Raw genomic sequence first — 15,079 nt, 5'->3', positions numbered from 1 at the left:
TGGAGGCTCAGAAGCAATGTCAGTCATCCATATCACTGTGAGGTAAATATTCATTACCTCAAGAGTGTATAGTCAATACTACTTTTGTGATAATGTACTATTTCATTAGTACATCAGGACGGTGCCTAGTAAGTTCTTTTAGAAAGTGAGCTGGGAAGCCTGTGACAAGTGCTGTGCACTCGTAGCAGCATGGAATATGGCATCTTCTGAAGGAAAATCAAATTACTAATTCCCCAAGAGCAAACAAATTAACTTGCCTGTCAGAGGTTTCTGGAGTTCAAGAGGCTGACAGTTGTGTGACACTCAGATAATATCTAAACCTGCCAACCTCATTTAATTTTTTTTAAATAAACAGAGTTTAGAGAGGCAACCTGCTCTAGGAGGCCTGCTTAAGCAGGAAAGTTGGATATGACCTCCAGAGGTCCCTTCCAACCTCAGGCATTCTGTGATTCTGTGAGTATAAGTAAAGAGGTACAACTGCATGTAACTGTGTACAAAACACTGGCTAATAGGTTAACAGGAAAAACTGTAGACTGAGAAGACACAGAGTAGACTAAAAAGCTATTACAAAACAGGACAGAAGTAGAAACATCCCAGGAAGTCACAAGCTGGAGAATTCCACAAGCAGGGTTACAGAGTCCAACCAGAAGTAACAAGAGCTGGTGCTTTGTTTGCATAGTCCTACACTAATGATAAGACTAAAATGTTAAATTCTCTGGGAAGTTCTTGGGATAGCTAAATTCACATATAAATCTAAGTTCAGAGTAAAGGAGTTGCTCTGTTTTGCAGGGGAACTCTTCTTATCCACACTAGTAAAACACTTTTCTTTGATAGGTTGCCATTCACTAGAAAATACCACAGTAAGTAATAGAAATTTTGAGATTCTGATTTCTTTCACTATCAGTGCTATGTGAATCTACTCATATATGAGTATGTCACACCTTACCTACACTGTGTTATTCCTTATTTATTCATTATATCACATAGGTTAGGTTTTAAGTAAAGTTGAGACTTGTGAAAGACTCTTCCCTTTGGTTCCTTTCAGACTGAGGAGAAAGGAAAGGGGAGACAAACTTCTGAGAGCAGCAGGAGGATGTTGCCTGTAGAACGGAAAATAACCACTTCCAAGCCTCCGAATCAAAAAGAGATGTTCGCAGTGACCCAGCAAATAATGCAAGCAATGGGAACAGCCTATGCCACTCTTGTGTAAATAGGACAGGAGGGAAGGACCTTCTTTTTCAAGGATGCATCAGTCAGCGGGGTAGATCAGCTATGAAATGTTTTGCTTTCATTTATATTATTTATCAAATTTGCATTTTCTCTATTTAAAGAATTACTTTATCCCAGTTTAATATTTCAAATCCTAATGGCAATGTTACTTTCAGTAATTTCCAGGCATTTAGGTGCTTTCTTCTATGATCGCACTCAAGAAAACAAGGGGCAATAGCATCCAGTCCTGGAACCCAGCCCATGCGTGCACTGCAGAGTGGCATGGCATTACTTCACCGCTTCTCTCTTCAGTGGGACCACACATCCAGACTTCCTGCAACATGAGACAGCAACACCCAAGAGCTCCAGATGCACCTGAGTTGTGTTTGCATTAAATACACAGCTCATCCACAACCAAACCATGCATATTTCTACACCTCTGCCTGAGGATTTCAGAAAATGGAAACACAGGAGCCCCAGGCATGCGTGCTTGCATAAGAAGGTAAGAACAACTTCCCTATTTCATAAACAATGCATAAATCCCCGCTGTTATTTTCAGCCACAAGACAAAGAATCTGTTTATAAGGCAAAGTCATCAGCATACCAAGATGCAAACACACGTAAACTAATGTATGCAACTCATTCATAACAGACCTCTCACATTAAACATTATTGATTATCAGAAGAAAATATCTTTTAATTCTAGATCTACTATTATCTATCAATGTGCTGTCAAGTATCAACACAAATCAACATGGCTTGGACATCTATACAGCTACGATTTATAGCCATACCACTGGCATTTAGTCATTTCTAGATAAGATCAGTGAAAATAACTGTAGGTATGGATAACAGCTCTGCTTCCAAAGGCAAATTCCTTTTTCCACTTCCCACTGTGAAAACATTAAAATCTGAAAACTCATTTTAATGGAGAAAATATCAACTGATCTCAAAGAATTTAAAAACCTAATCCTAATATTTGCTGCTTGTGAGACTCTTAAGCATGTAGACAAAAAGGCCAGAGGAAGCAAAAATAATATTTAATGAGTAATTCTATATCCCATATAAGTAATAGTAAGGATAGTAAGAAATAAATAATTAAAACCAATGGACAAAACATTCATTATCATTTTTATAATTATTACTGATGCTGAAAAAAGGCAATGTTTGCCTATGGATGGAAAAGGCATCATTTAAAGATCATAATTAGTAATTTTGTAATAGAAGATTCCCAGTGCCTGTATATGAGCTACATAATTTTGCTACTTGGCTGTACAAGGGAGACGGTGAAGAGAAATACATATACTGAAGTTTTCTTTAAATAAAATTTATTCATGGTAGATTTCAAGCAGAATATATATAGCATTTTGCAGGCAGAAACCACATCTTCCAGGCAAGCTCACTAGTTACTTGTCTGTACTTAACCTCCCCACTCTGTAGAGTTCAATGTCACCAAAGACATTAACCCAATACAATATGTGGGTAGCTATGATTTTCCTTTTGTCTTTTCCTTCATCCTTCTGACACACAGTGAGCATTTGCCCTACAGAATAAAACACTATCTCCATCTGCAACTATTTGGAAGATTGTGGAACATCATAAAGCAGGTTTACATTGCCCTTAAGATTGATGTGGAAACCCTGAAACATTTAAGCAATCATTCTTCCTAAAAGAGAAAAAAAAATAGTGCGAGTAGTGACATTTCATTAAACTGTTAAAAGCCATGAAACCTTCCAGTTTGTTACAGTGTGTTGTCATTTATGGTTTACATTAAGACAGCATACTTTATCACTCAAGATTTTACAGTTGCTATTTTCCTACCAGCTTGCTATTTCTCTGCTCTTCTTCAAAGTTTAAGACTGCTCTATTGCCTTAATATATTTGACACTTCGGTAATAAAATGACCTGAGACAAAGTGATATAACAGGACGCTGAAGTAGGTTTTCAGATTTGAAGATCTGGACTTAAATTACACTTACGTCAAATGCAAGCCTTAGTGAGCACAGTTTTGTTTTTACCCTGCCACCAAACAAATACTATATCTCTATTAGCAGTTCAGGTTTGGAGAAGTAGTGCAGTTCTGAAGTAAATCACCCGGCTGTCCCTAGTGGTTTAAAATGCAGTTCAGTTTTGGTCCATGCCAGAAGAATTCTGTTTAGAAGATACTAAAACAGAAATTCCACTCCAAATGCTCCAAAAGTGAATTCCAAACCTGACTGTCTTGAACAGTGTGGGTCTTAACAGTGTCAAGTCCCTCAACACAAGCTAAATACAAAAAGATTTTTCAAATACTGAGAGCTCCTGAAAGACCCTGAAGTGCATCTCATGCTGTAAAAATAGTCATGTCACATAAGCATTCCTCTAAACCAAAGGCAGCAAGCCTTCCTCTCCTCTTCAGCTTCTCCAACATGCCATTCTTGGAAGGCTACTTAAAGAAAGTAGTCCTTGCTGATGCCCCCCACGCGCTGATCAACCTCTTCACTCTTCCATTATTCCTTTTAATTATCACTTCCTCCTTTTCCTACTGCTGCAAGAGTTTCTCCAGCAGATGCACCATCATGTTGCTAATGTCAAGCCTGCTGCCGATTGGGAGAGGATGGACAAGTGGTGCTGAATTTATTTCAAGCTGATGAAGACCACATTCTTAAACATGTGGGACAATCATGCTTCAGAAGTGGCTTGGTGCATGTGCCCCTGCCACAGAGATCTTGAACAGATCTTCAGGGGAGGGGAGAACATTCCACCAAGTCCACTGCTCATTAGGCTACCTATACCCTTCGTCCCAGGATCAACAGTCCAGGGAAAAGCGTGCCACACACACTTGCCAAGTGTTGCACACATCTGCGTCGCACAAGCTCCTGAGGACTCCCAGGAGATGACATGCAGGAACATCCCCTTGGCCCACTCTCTGTCACACCAGGCACTGGGAACTGTAAATTCAATGGTCCAGATGCCTGCCTGCCTAACTGTATGCACTCCTTTCCTAGATGTGTTATCAGTGCAGGATTGTGTTTAGGAGCTTTCTGGTCCAGTCTGGGCACTGGTCCCAGAGCTGTGGAAAGGCAATGCAAGTCTGCCTGTGAGAGATGTAATGTCTTGAGATTGTGAGAAACTAAGTTGTGTTTTTGCAGTAGAAAACTAACCTTCTGTGTTCAAAGGTAGTTGTGTAGTCATAACAAGGAGAAATGCTAAGTAGATAAGTGGACAGTAGAAGGCCTCACTGTTCCAAAATAAGGTAGAAGCTTGAAAAAAACAGGATGAGCAGTGTGAGAACAGTAAAACAAAGATCACAAGTTCTCAAAACATAAGAAAGGAGAAAAAAAAAAGAGAAAAAGGAGAAATTAAAGGGTTGATCAAAAAAGTTGTACATATATGGTATAGAGAAGCATTGAGTAGCTTGTGAACCTGTAGTCCTCAGCCAATGAGGAAACAGGGAAGGTGATTAGGTGTCATGTAATAGGGAGTAAAAGGTTATGATATGTTTACTATAATGCGCTCCTAATTGGCAGGACGCCTACCATTGCAATCGCGAATAAAATAGCTTCACAGAAGATCCTGTCTGAAGAAAATTATTGAGATTTTTCTCACAAGATGATTCCCCAGGGGCTGTGAAGCAAGTTCTGTGGGGCAAGAAGCTCCATCATAGACCACCTGTCCTGACCCTCCTCTGCCTGTGTGCCAGGCACGGTCCTGGCAACTCCATAAGCCATGCATGTGGCATGCCTTGATTGCACAGCCCCTGCAGGTTTCTGCACAAAATTCCACTGCACAGTCTCTTCCTCTCCTCAAATGTAGCATACGAGGGACCTACCTAGTGGTTGTAGTGGTGCACATACAGTGCAAGAAAACAAGAAAAAATAACAAGAAAAAAATGTAAGTTGGTATGATTTTTATTTCTTTCTAATGCAGGCAGACAGCTTCTGGGATTGTGGTTCATTGCAGTGATTTCTCCTTCCTTCTTTCACATGCCAACATGTTCTTCGGATTGAGGGAAAGCTGGGGACTGTGGGTAGGGCACAGATACAGGCCCATCTTCCTTCCTGGTTTGGGAGACCGGCTGTGGAGCGTGCGCCTGCTAGAAGGGCCTGGGATGAGATGGGGATTCTCTAACACTCACCAGCTTGGCATGGATTTCATGTTTGATCAGAAGCAATGCCACAGCATCCACTCTGCAGAAGAGATGAGTTCCAGACAAGCGTTTGCCTCAGAAGAAATTTCAGGTAGTTGTAAGCGATAGACCATAGCGTTCTGCAAAACTCCTACAGCACCTATTTCCCTTACATGCCATTATTTGAACAACCTCCATTCAGAGTGGGGAGAGTAATCAAGTAGCAGTGAGACAGATCAAATAAAAGCATGGCATTTCCTAAAGGCATCCACAAGTCAAGGAAGCAAAGATTTGTTGAACAGCTATGTTCTGACAGCTTTGAAGTGAGTTATGGGGCGTTTGCTTCAAAGGATCAAATTAAACCTATTCCAAAGTAAAACCTGCAAACCACATATAGCGGAAATGTCAGGAGCCTCAGCAATTAATTCAGCATGGCTTTGCTTCACTTTGCCAATACTGCACCACATTATATATTACTGCAGGTATCACTGATGTTGATGTGCTGTAGTATAACACTTAAGTCAAGGGAGTAGTATAACACTAGTCAACATAAGTCAAGTTAGATCAAGTTCCTGCTACTTCAGATTTCTAAGGTGATTTGGAAGTCTTTTGTGTGGAATGTGAAAAACCCAAGGCACCACTCTCTCTAAACTCCTGATTACTCTCATCCTTTCCAGAATACTAATATTGATATTTTTGACGAGCTACACTTGTACATCATAGTTAAATCTTTCTAGCACATCCATTGAAGAATGGATTTTGAAATTTAAATAGGATAATGAAAAACAGCATTAAACAAGAAGCCTAATACATAGTTCTAGCAAGGTAATTTTGCTTTACCAGATAAACAGAATAAAAAGTTTGATTGTCAGTTTCCGTAGGATTTTCTGTCTGTACTCTAGTTTTGATTTTATAGCACTTCTGAGAACGAATCTCTTGAAATGAAAGTCACTATTTCTAGCTAAGAAGCAATTGGCCATTTTTCAAGGCAGAAGGCAAAGAAAGAAGATGGAGTAAAGCACATAGAATGAAAAAGACTACTAGAAGCAAAACAACCTGGGTGATTCTTCAGGAGATAAATGCAGTGCAAGACAGACAGACAAGACACATAAATACAACCTGACAATTCCTAATACAGCTATTTCAGAAGGAGATGCCTTTAGGGTGTAACAAAGAATTTACATCATAACCCAATGCTGATAACCCCGAAGCCATTCTCTCTCATTCATATTTTTGCAACATTCAATGCTGTCAGAGACTCAGCTTGGGGGAAAGAAGGGCTGGATTTTAGTACTCCTGTCAGGTTATTGCACTCAGAAATTATTTATTACAGCACTGAATTCAGCATATTAACTATGCATTGTTTCTGAAATAATGACCAAGGGAAATCATACTGTTTTCATGTACAGTATCTGTCAAGTGTCAACAACTGCAATGGCATTCAAATTCTTGAGATTTTTTTATTTTTTATTTTTAGCAATGGAGGCAGCCTACAGAAAATAACCCAGTAATGTAAACAGAGAGGTTTTTTCACCCACCTAACAACCTTTGTCTTAACCTGAAAATGGTACTACTTTCCAACACAATCAGAAAGATTGTTTTTAAATGAACAGAAGCCATTGCTCCCTATTTTTTTTCTGGGTATATCTATTTTTTCCTAACACTACAGAGATTCAGTAACTTTTCTAAAAGAATTCATGTTTCCCTTATCTTTTCCTGGCATCTCACTACTGGAATTAGAGACTATCCCAAGGTATACACAAAGCTTACAGCTACATCCCCATTTCACTGTAATCAGTTCAATTATGTAATCCACATTTAAAAGCCTGTAAGAGGCATCAGTAAATAAAATAAATCCAATAGGTACATTCTGGAAGACTGTCATGTCTTAAGTTTCTTCAGAGCCCCACTCTCCATATTTGCAGCATTCCATCTGTAACAGCATATAATTAATACAATGCAATCATATACACTATATAAAATTTCACTTTAAGAGTCCCAAGACTTTCCAAATGTAGTTGCACAGAGTATCAGCACAGACAGATCTTGTCATTATCTGTATCAATAAACTGCTGAAATTGTCCTGCAATCCCTCTACTCCAATTCTGAAAAAAAAAAAAATGTTTCTCACAGGTTGGACACTAAACATCCACAAGCTTCCAACATTTCTCTCAATTATTTACAATTTAGTGGTGCTTAACCTTAAAATTGCAGCATCATTGTAGGTCTTAGATCTGAACAGCAGTGGAAAGAGTAAAAAGGATAGAGAGGGATAATCTCAAAGCAACAGGCTTCCTGAGGACATAGCTCAAGCTATCCCACCCTCCCTAAGGAGTTGTATTATCTCCAACCAAGCACCTATGTCATTTTTTTCATCCTTACCATGCGTTTGATCCTTGGACAAATGATCCAACCTGCTACATAATTCTGCATCTTCCCATCCTGCGACCCATAGTTATTCTACATAACTTTTAGTTAATCCACCTATAAAGTCCTCTTTTATTACCAAAAGCCAGAAGGAAATCCATCACCTCAAACCCTGATCTCCTGTAGACACATTTTGAACAGGCAACTTCTTTGAAAAGACATTCTCAGTGAAATAACAGCTTATTGGCCCGACAGACTACTAAACATTCATTGGATGGGTATAGTTCAAACTACAGTCTGCACACAGATTCACACTGAAGGCTATTTTAAACTGGGAAAGGAACTCCAGAAAGGAAGCAAAAGGTTTCTTTCGCCTCTGGGGTATTACTAAGCCTATTTGTCAACTTTGTTCATATGTCTGGTCTATACTCATACCAGTCTGTAACGAAGCATGCAAAGCAGTGACAGTCTATTTCAAAACTACAGCATATAGTACTTTGGCTTACATTGAGCAGACTGAGAACACAGCAACAAGCAATGGCAGCAGGATGTGAGCCAAACACTGTAAGCCATGCTTCATAGTGTTTTAGTAGGCCTTGTCCCAAAAACTTTCCTAGTCTTTATGAGATCTATGACACAACACACACCAGCCCACGTATCTGTAATTTTCAGTCAACTGTGGGTGTGTTTGTTACCTGGTGTTCAACAGTTACTAGATGAACCAAGTTAAATTTATTCCACAAGAGTGGACTAGAAAGATGAAAATGAGAAGTTATTAATCCCAAACCCTGCCTTTCACAATCATATGCCCTTTTGATCAAGGAGAATAACAGACTGTACAGAATTCAAAAACAATGTTAAGATAGGACTCAGCTACCAGCAAGATTACAATGAACTTTTGAATAAGTTCTGCTACATACCCCCAGAAAACTTCAACCAGTTATCCTGTTTGGTTTATTATGCTCAGTAAGAGGAAATATGGAAGAAAGTATGCATATGTACATTAGCAAAACTTTCTCATTCTGCATAAATATTCCATGCCATAAAGTGTTTAATGTGCTTTCAGAAAACAAAGATACACAAATTTAGGAGACACCAACATCCACCCTAAAAAATGAACCAAGGCTACTTTTCAAGTGCTGTTTAGAGGAAATTTCTGCAGAGGAAGCCCACAGAAGATAATTTATATCAACATGATGTATTCATTAAAATAAATTAATAGGTATTTATACCTATTTATACCTATTTATATATAAAAATGGGTATTTATATATATATATATATACACTTTTTTCATTTATACATATACATTTATATATGGCACATGACAAATAAAATTGCATATAATTACAATTCATTTATATATAGATAGACATAAAAAACAGATGAGAAGCTGTGCCCTTTTAAAGCTGCCTGATTTCTTAAAACACTGAAATAGTGGCTTTAGCTCCAGTATACTGCATGCTAACTTTAAAGTTCAGTTTTGGACTTGGTAAATCAACAAAAAACTGGTGAGGAGTAAATATTTTCTATATTTTTCTTACAAGGTATGGTACAGCAGAGATGTATCAGTTTTTGTGTCTGTATGATTACTCTTTTCTTCCAACAGTGGAATACAAACCTCACACACCAAACTAGTGTATTGTGAACTTCATTTAACACTTTAAAAGTATTACATGTATCTGCAGTACAGTGAGTGTGTTCCATCCACTGTAATGCATCTTGCACTCTGAAATTCATTAAGCAAGAACAGGAGTCTGACTCCAAAATTTCTTTGTGTTCAGTGTTAAGTGCAACTGCTATATATAACTAGAACAGAAAAGCAGAGCAAACAAAGTTAAAATACAGCATTTGAACAGGAAATTCAATTTAACTACCAATTATAGCAACCGGCATGGGTTGGGCCTGGTTGAGGGTTGCATCAGCAGGTGACCTTTGGTAAATGACAACGTCAGGTAATGAGGCTGCCAAATTATCGGCACAGAGGAGCAGCGTGAGGCCCATAAGCAGCTGATGGCAGTGAGACGGGCACACGAAGAGCCTGGCACTCGGGGCTGATGCTGAACTCAGTATTCGCCACCCCAGCCAGGGGCAAGCTAGAGGTAAGTTGCATCAGCCACCCCAGCCGACAGTCAAAATCCAGGCTTCCCAGACAGAGAAATAGTGCAGGCCATCGACACCCTCTCTATATTTGTACCAGGCATGTGACACAGCTCTGTCTAGACCTGCTTCCTGTTAACTTGGCATTTGTTTTTACACTCCATTACCTGCAGCAATAGCCAAGGTGTGCACCTTCGTTTCTACTAGAGCAGCATTGTTGTTCTTTGTAGCAACTCAGTGTCAAGTGGCTTGACTAATATTTTGCTTTATCTGTTATATAGGAAATAAGAACTCTTAGGGGAGGGGGAAAAAAACAGATTCAAGAGAGAAAAGTTCAGAATTTAACTGACCAGGACAAAAAAATAATAAACTGAAGAAAAAAAAGATAATTAGAGGAAGATCAAAACTTCTTAGATGCTCTATTATCGGATAAAAGCAGTGAAGCTTATAAATCAATACTGAGCACAGCAAAAGCAATAAACTAGCAAGGCAGACCACTTCTGCCTCCCTAATACCTACCTGCTGTACAGTATTTCCAATCTATTTCCAGTAACAAGGTTATTCTCAAACTTATCTGTTCAAGAAGTTCCTTATATGTAATTTTCTCTTTGGTATTTGTTACAGGACTATCACAAATAATGGCAGTGTGGTCTTCTCGTCCATTCTCAACGTGACAATCTACAGCATTGTAACAAATATTCAGCTCTCCACCTACAAACCTAAAAGAGAAGTTGAAAGTACATTACAGCCAACCTTTCAAATGACTAAGACAGGTTGTTATTTTTGTTTTTTCTTTTAAGGAATGAGAGCTTGCAATTGAAGTATAGTCCATAAAACTTTACTCTCCATTCAGGGAGTCATTTTTTATTCTATAACCCCACAATTTACTCAAAAAGCTACATAAAACAAGATAAGTAAAAGAAGTAAAGTACTTATACCTTAATTGACTTAACTAAGAATATGCTAAACTAAGACTTGATTTAAATTACTTTGCATCAATCATTCTGATTTTTATAGCTACGATTTCAGGGAACAAGACATGCATTCACGTAAAATAATTTTGACATTATGAAAATATCTTATTACACTTTTTTTCTGGCATATAAACTTATATTTTAAGAAGAAAAGGTTCAGGACTCAAAATGTTCTCATTCACATCTTGGCAGTAACAGTTAAGCATACACACATCTGTATCTAAATGAAACTGACCCCAATGGTCATAAAACCTTATAAATTTGTCTGATACTCATAATGCATTTGACATTACCATGTTCTACATCAGTGACTCAAAAGCCCCCGTAAAGTAGTGTGAGTCATAGTCTCTTCAACAGCCAGACATTTACAGAAGAATCTTATCTTTTAATTAAAAAAATAAATAAATCTGCACAACCATGGGTTTCATTTTTATTGTAATTGTACACAGAAAAAGAAAACTCAAGTGTAGCATAATCCTCAAGTAAGAAAACAAAAGAAGGCACCAGATTCTACAATGACAATTAGCTCAAAGATGACACAGAACCTAAGAATTAGCTTACTCAAAATAATGCTTTCCTTTGTGTTTTTCTATCTGTACAGATCTATCTACAGCAAAAGAAGAGCAACACACAGAAAAAATAGAGTTGAGAGTTTCCAAAAATACTGTGGGGATGCTCACTGTCATAATGTCTTGTTGTAATGTAAAAAAATTAAAATAGATGGCCTGGAGTAACCCACTACCAGTTAAAAGAGATCATTTCCTTCTTTCCTTCCTGTATTGTACAGGACTGCTCTAAATTAAGATATTTGATGTATTATTCATATATCCATATGAACACAGGCCATTGAATAGTCCCTATTGTCAAAGAATTGCAATTATTAAAGCAAAACCAATTAGGATGTTAGGATGTAGCAAACTTTTCCTGTGATTCCTTTACAATGCCATTAATAAGGAGAAGGTGGGAGACCAAGAAAGCAAAAAAACATTCTGTGCTATAAACCTCTTCTCATAAAAGAGCTACATGAACAATAAAGGCTTGTCAGTTGCTTCAAGTAATACAGATAAATTCTGTATTACTGTCATAAAAGCTGTGTAAGCTCAGGTCATCCACTGATTTTTATATCATATCTCTGTAGGACGATGTGAACAGTGGAACAGCAGAGCACAGTATCTGGGTTACCACGCATTGCTACTTAAGAATGGTGGAAACATGAGTGAGTAGCAGAGCTTGGATTCCCATTAAGTTATGCAGTAAGATCAACATTATCGAAGACATTTTTAAACTACTACTTGTGAACAAGCAAAAAAACCCATGTGACTGCAGGCTGAAGCAAAACCCAAGGCTCTGCGCCGAGAGCTCTGGTGCCCAGGTCAGAGGGAGGGAGGGAGCACAGGCTACCATGGAGCGGAGAAAGCAGAGAGGCACCTACTGTGGACACAAGTGCAAGTCTCTTGCTTCTCTACTTGTCACTCATGAACGTGCTGGAATACCCCATTTTGGCTGACAAATTAAAAAATACCTGGCTTTGAAAAGCTGCCTGGTGCTGCTAAAAGTTTTTGCGTATTCATCTTTTTGCCAAAGAGATGAACATCTCTGAAGAACATCAATTTGCTTGAATAGGCTTTAGCTGGAAAGCAACAGCAGCATTAAAACAGGCCCCAGTCCTGAAATAAGGACATTAATTTTAAAAAGAGATCTAGAACTGAAAATAAAATATTCCACTAGGCTGCAAAAAGATATGGGATGGATCTGCAGGATGTTTGTAAGAGTTGCAAGTGAATCTAGCCATAAGCAGGGCTGTAAAATGCTAATCTGTTGCTAACCAGACATTTACCTCAATACAGCTTATGGACCGAATTCCAGCTTGAAGATCCATTCTTTAGGCTAAGTTCCTAAGGCTAGGAAAGGAATAACATTAAACAAATGGAGCAGAGGAGGAGAAAAAGAGAAACAAAAAGAGTGAACAGTAACAACTCCAATACGTAAAAGAAACTGGATTCAGTTTCACCACCAATCTCTTGGAGGAGCTTGTCTTCTGTCCACTGATACTACTGTGGAAGAAAAATGGCAGGGTTCCTCCTGCCAAAATCACAGCAGAATTTAAATGTGGTTATAATACCAAAGCAGCTTGCTTCACAGCAACTTTATAAGCTAACGTTCTGCCAGTATCTACCTAGTAAGTCTTTTTTCCTGTACATCCCTGAAAACAGTAGCCTTTGGTAATCCACAGGACGTGTAACTTTCATCCAGTAAGGCATCCCTGTAATAATTTCAGTGTGGTTACCTCACTAGGACCCCCTGAGCCCTTTTAAAACTGCCTCCAGCCGTCAGCAGGAATTCCTGCCTCCCTGGTCTGGGGCCGGCGCCTTCCATCTCCTGCAGGTCTGGCAGAGCTGCTCGTTGCACAACCAGGAATCTCAAGTACAGGTACTAACTTTTCCTTAACTGAACTTTAAAACGACTGAATCCTCAAGGGGAAGCAGAAGGGGGCAAGGAAGCACTGTTCACATTCTCCTACTCGTGACAAGTCAGGTAGTTAGGTCTTCCATAGCAAGACTCCAGTTACATACAGCTTAACATCTACTGTCTGTGGCACGGAATTGTTTCTTACCACGTTCAGAATGTTTTTAGATCTGTCAACAGCCTACTTGCTAGTAATAAAATAAGTATAATCATGATGAAGGCAACACATAATTAAGCCTAAATTCAAATATTCAAAGATTATGTTGTAATTTCCAACAATATATGCTATCTTCAAAATCAAAGTAGCTGTGTTCAGAGAAAATTTTTAGTCTTCAGTCAGTGGCTCAGAAGCAAAGATAATTAAGAAGAAAAAAGAAGGATGGTAAATGTTCTGAATAAACTCAGCATGTATGCAAAAGAAAAAACTACTGTACAATTATTTTGCACTTTAACTGAAAAAAAAAAAAAGTGTATTGCTAAGTCCTGTAATGCCATGCAGGGTACAAACACTTCTCCAGCCTGAGTTCCTATGAATCAAAGGGATTCTTTTTTTTTTTTTTTTTTAAATTTGTTTAGATGAAGTCAGAACAAAAGTTGAATGAAGTGTTAAACAAAACCACAACGGTATTAGGTATTTTAAGATAAAGGTATGTTAACTGATCCAGCCACATTTTTTTAAAGTGTCAGTAACACTTAAATAGCAAAGAGGGTAACATTCCTGAAGCTCAGAGGTGATTTCACATAATGTTTATGTCTTAGAGTCATGAAGAACACAGCTTGCAAAATTGCCCTCTACCTGCGTTAGTTAGGATAAAAACATTTCTACCATTCCCAACAAAAAAATTGCTTAACCTTCCTAATCAGGATCCCACAAGATCCCCAAATAATACGTTCAAGTGTTTCACTACCTTTAGCATTAAAAAGATTTTTTCTTTCCAAAATCTAAAATTTACATCTCCCCTGTTGCAATTTAAGATCCCTATTTTCTGACCACTTCAAAGCAGACTTGAATTTCTCCTTGAGCTTTGTAGCCAAAATTGACCTATTTCAAAACATATTGTCTCCTTTTAGTCTTCTCCACCAAACAATTTCAGTTCCTTCATCCTTTCTTTGACTAATCATTCTTCTTTGCTATTCTCATTAATTTTTCCCCCATACCAGCCACTGATGCAGGTCAGAATAGCCAATGGTGCCTGAGATTACTGCTTCAGCAAAGAGACAACAGTGGCACTGATTGCAAAGCATTTTGCATCCCACTAACATAATGCTGTATTTCCAATAGAAGAGACTAAAGAAAGTGTACTAGGGCATGCTGCACATTTCTTTTATGCTCTTACAGTACTTAGAAAGGCAGAAATAGGATTTGTCTTATAAACTGAAGTTTCAGATGTTAAAAACCTTTTTCAGGTGAAGTAAACGGGACCAGAAAACAGAAAGTGTCTGTTTCTGCAAGTCTCAGGTTCGGCAGCCAAAAACAATGACACTGAAAATAAAGAATGCTTATTAATTGACCTAACAATATGTCTCCAACACGTTTTCTAACTCAAGAAGCACTTACATGAATTTCTTAACATTAGTTTAAGGTTTCCATAAACTTCTTCCTAGGCAAGCTTAAGAACCAGAACCACCTTTACCGTGTTAGACCAGCAAACTGTGTTTTTCTTGGAAGCCTGGTCTCATGGTCAGATCTGTTCTGTCCTGTCTGTTCAGAAAATATTCTGAAAGAGCTTCCTGTACCTTCTTTGTTTCTTAAATTTAGTCTTTTCCTCAAAAAGTTTGTCTGTTCTGCTAGGCACACAGAATGGTGGCAATCATCTGGGACTTCAGAGGCAGCAAAACACTACACCAGTATCCC

General features: G+C 38.3%; 1 long non-coding RNA gene and 1 pseudogene across 2 annotated transcripts in view; one reads left to right on the top strand and one right to left on the bottom strand.

Annotated features, from left to right (window-relative positions):
- The window catches only part of LOC308188329 (acyl-CoA synthetase short-chain family member 3, mitochondrial-like), a 62,894-nt pseudogene extending 61,422 nt beyond the window's left edge, over window positions 1-1,472 (bottom strand). Inside the window, exon 1 of the transcript XR_013956121.1 lies at window positions 1,338-1,472. The product of XR_013956121.1 is annotated as an acyl-CoA synthetase short-chain family member 3, mitochondrial-like (transcript). The remainder of the gene's footprint in view (window positions 1-1,337) is intronic.
- Window positions 1,473-9,183: 7,711 nt separating this feature from the next.
- On the top strand, window positions 9,184-15,069 carry LOC308200043. The gene is made up of 3 exons (XR_013955189.1): window positions 9,184-9,786; window positions 10,409-10,557; window positions 11,360-15,069. It is a non-coding gene; the product is annotated as an uncharacterized lncRNA (long non-coding RNA).
- Window positions 15,070-15,079: the final 10 nt, after the last annotated feature.

This window comes from Anser brachyrhynchus, assembly GCF_964034855.1.
Source record: "Anser brachyrhynchus genome assembly, chromosome: 1".
NCBI classification, from domain to species: domain Eukaryota; kingdom Metazoa; phylum Chordata; class Aves; order Anseriformes; family Anatidae; genus Anser; species Anser brachyrhynchus.
Note: the sequence above shows the minus strand (reverse complement) of the source record. Positions and strands in the feature narration are given on the sequence as shown.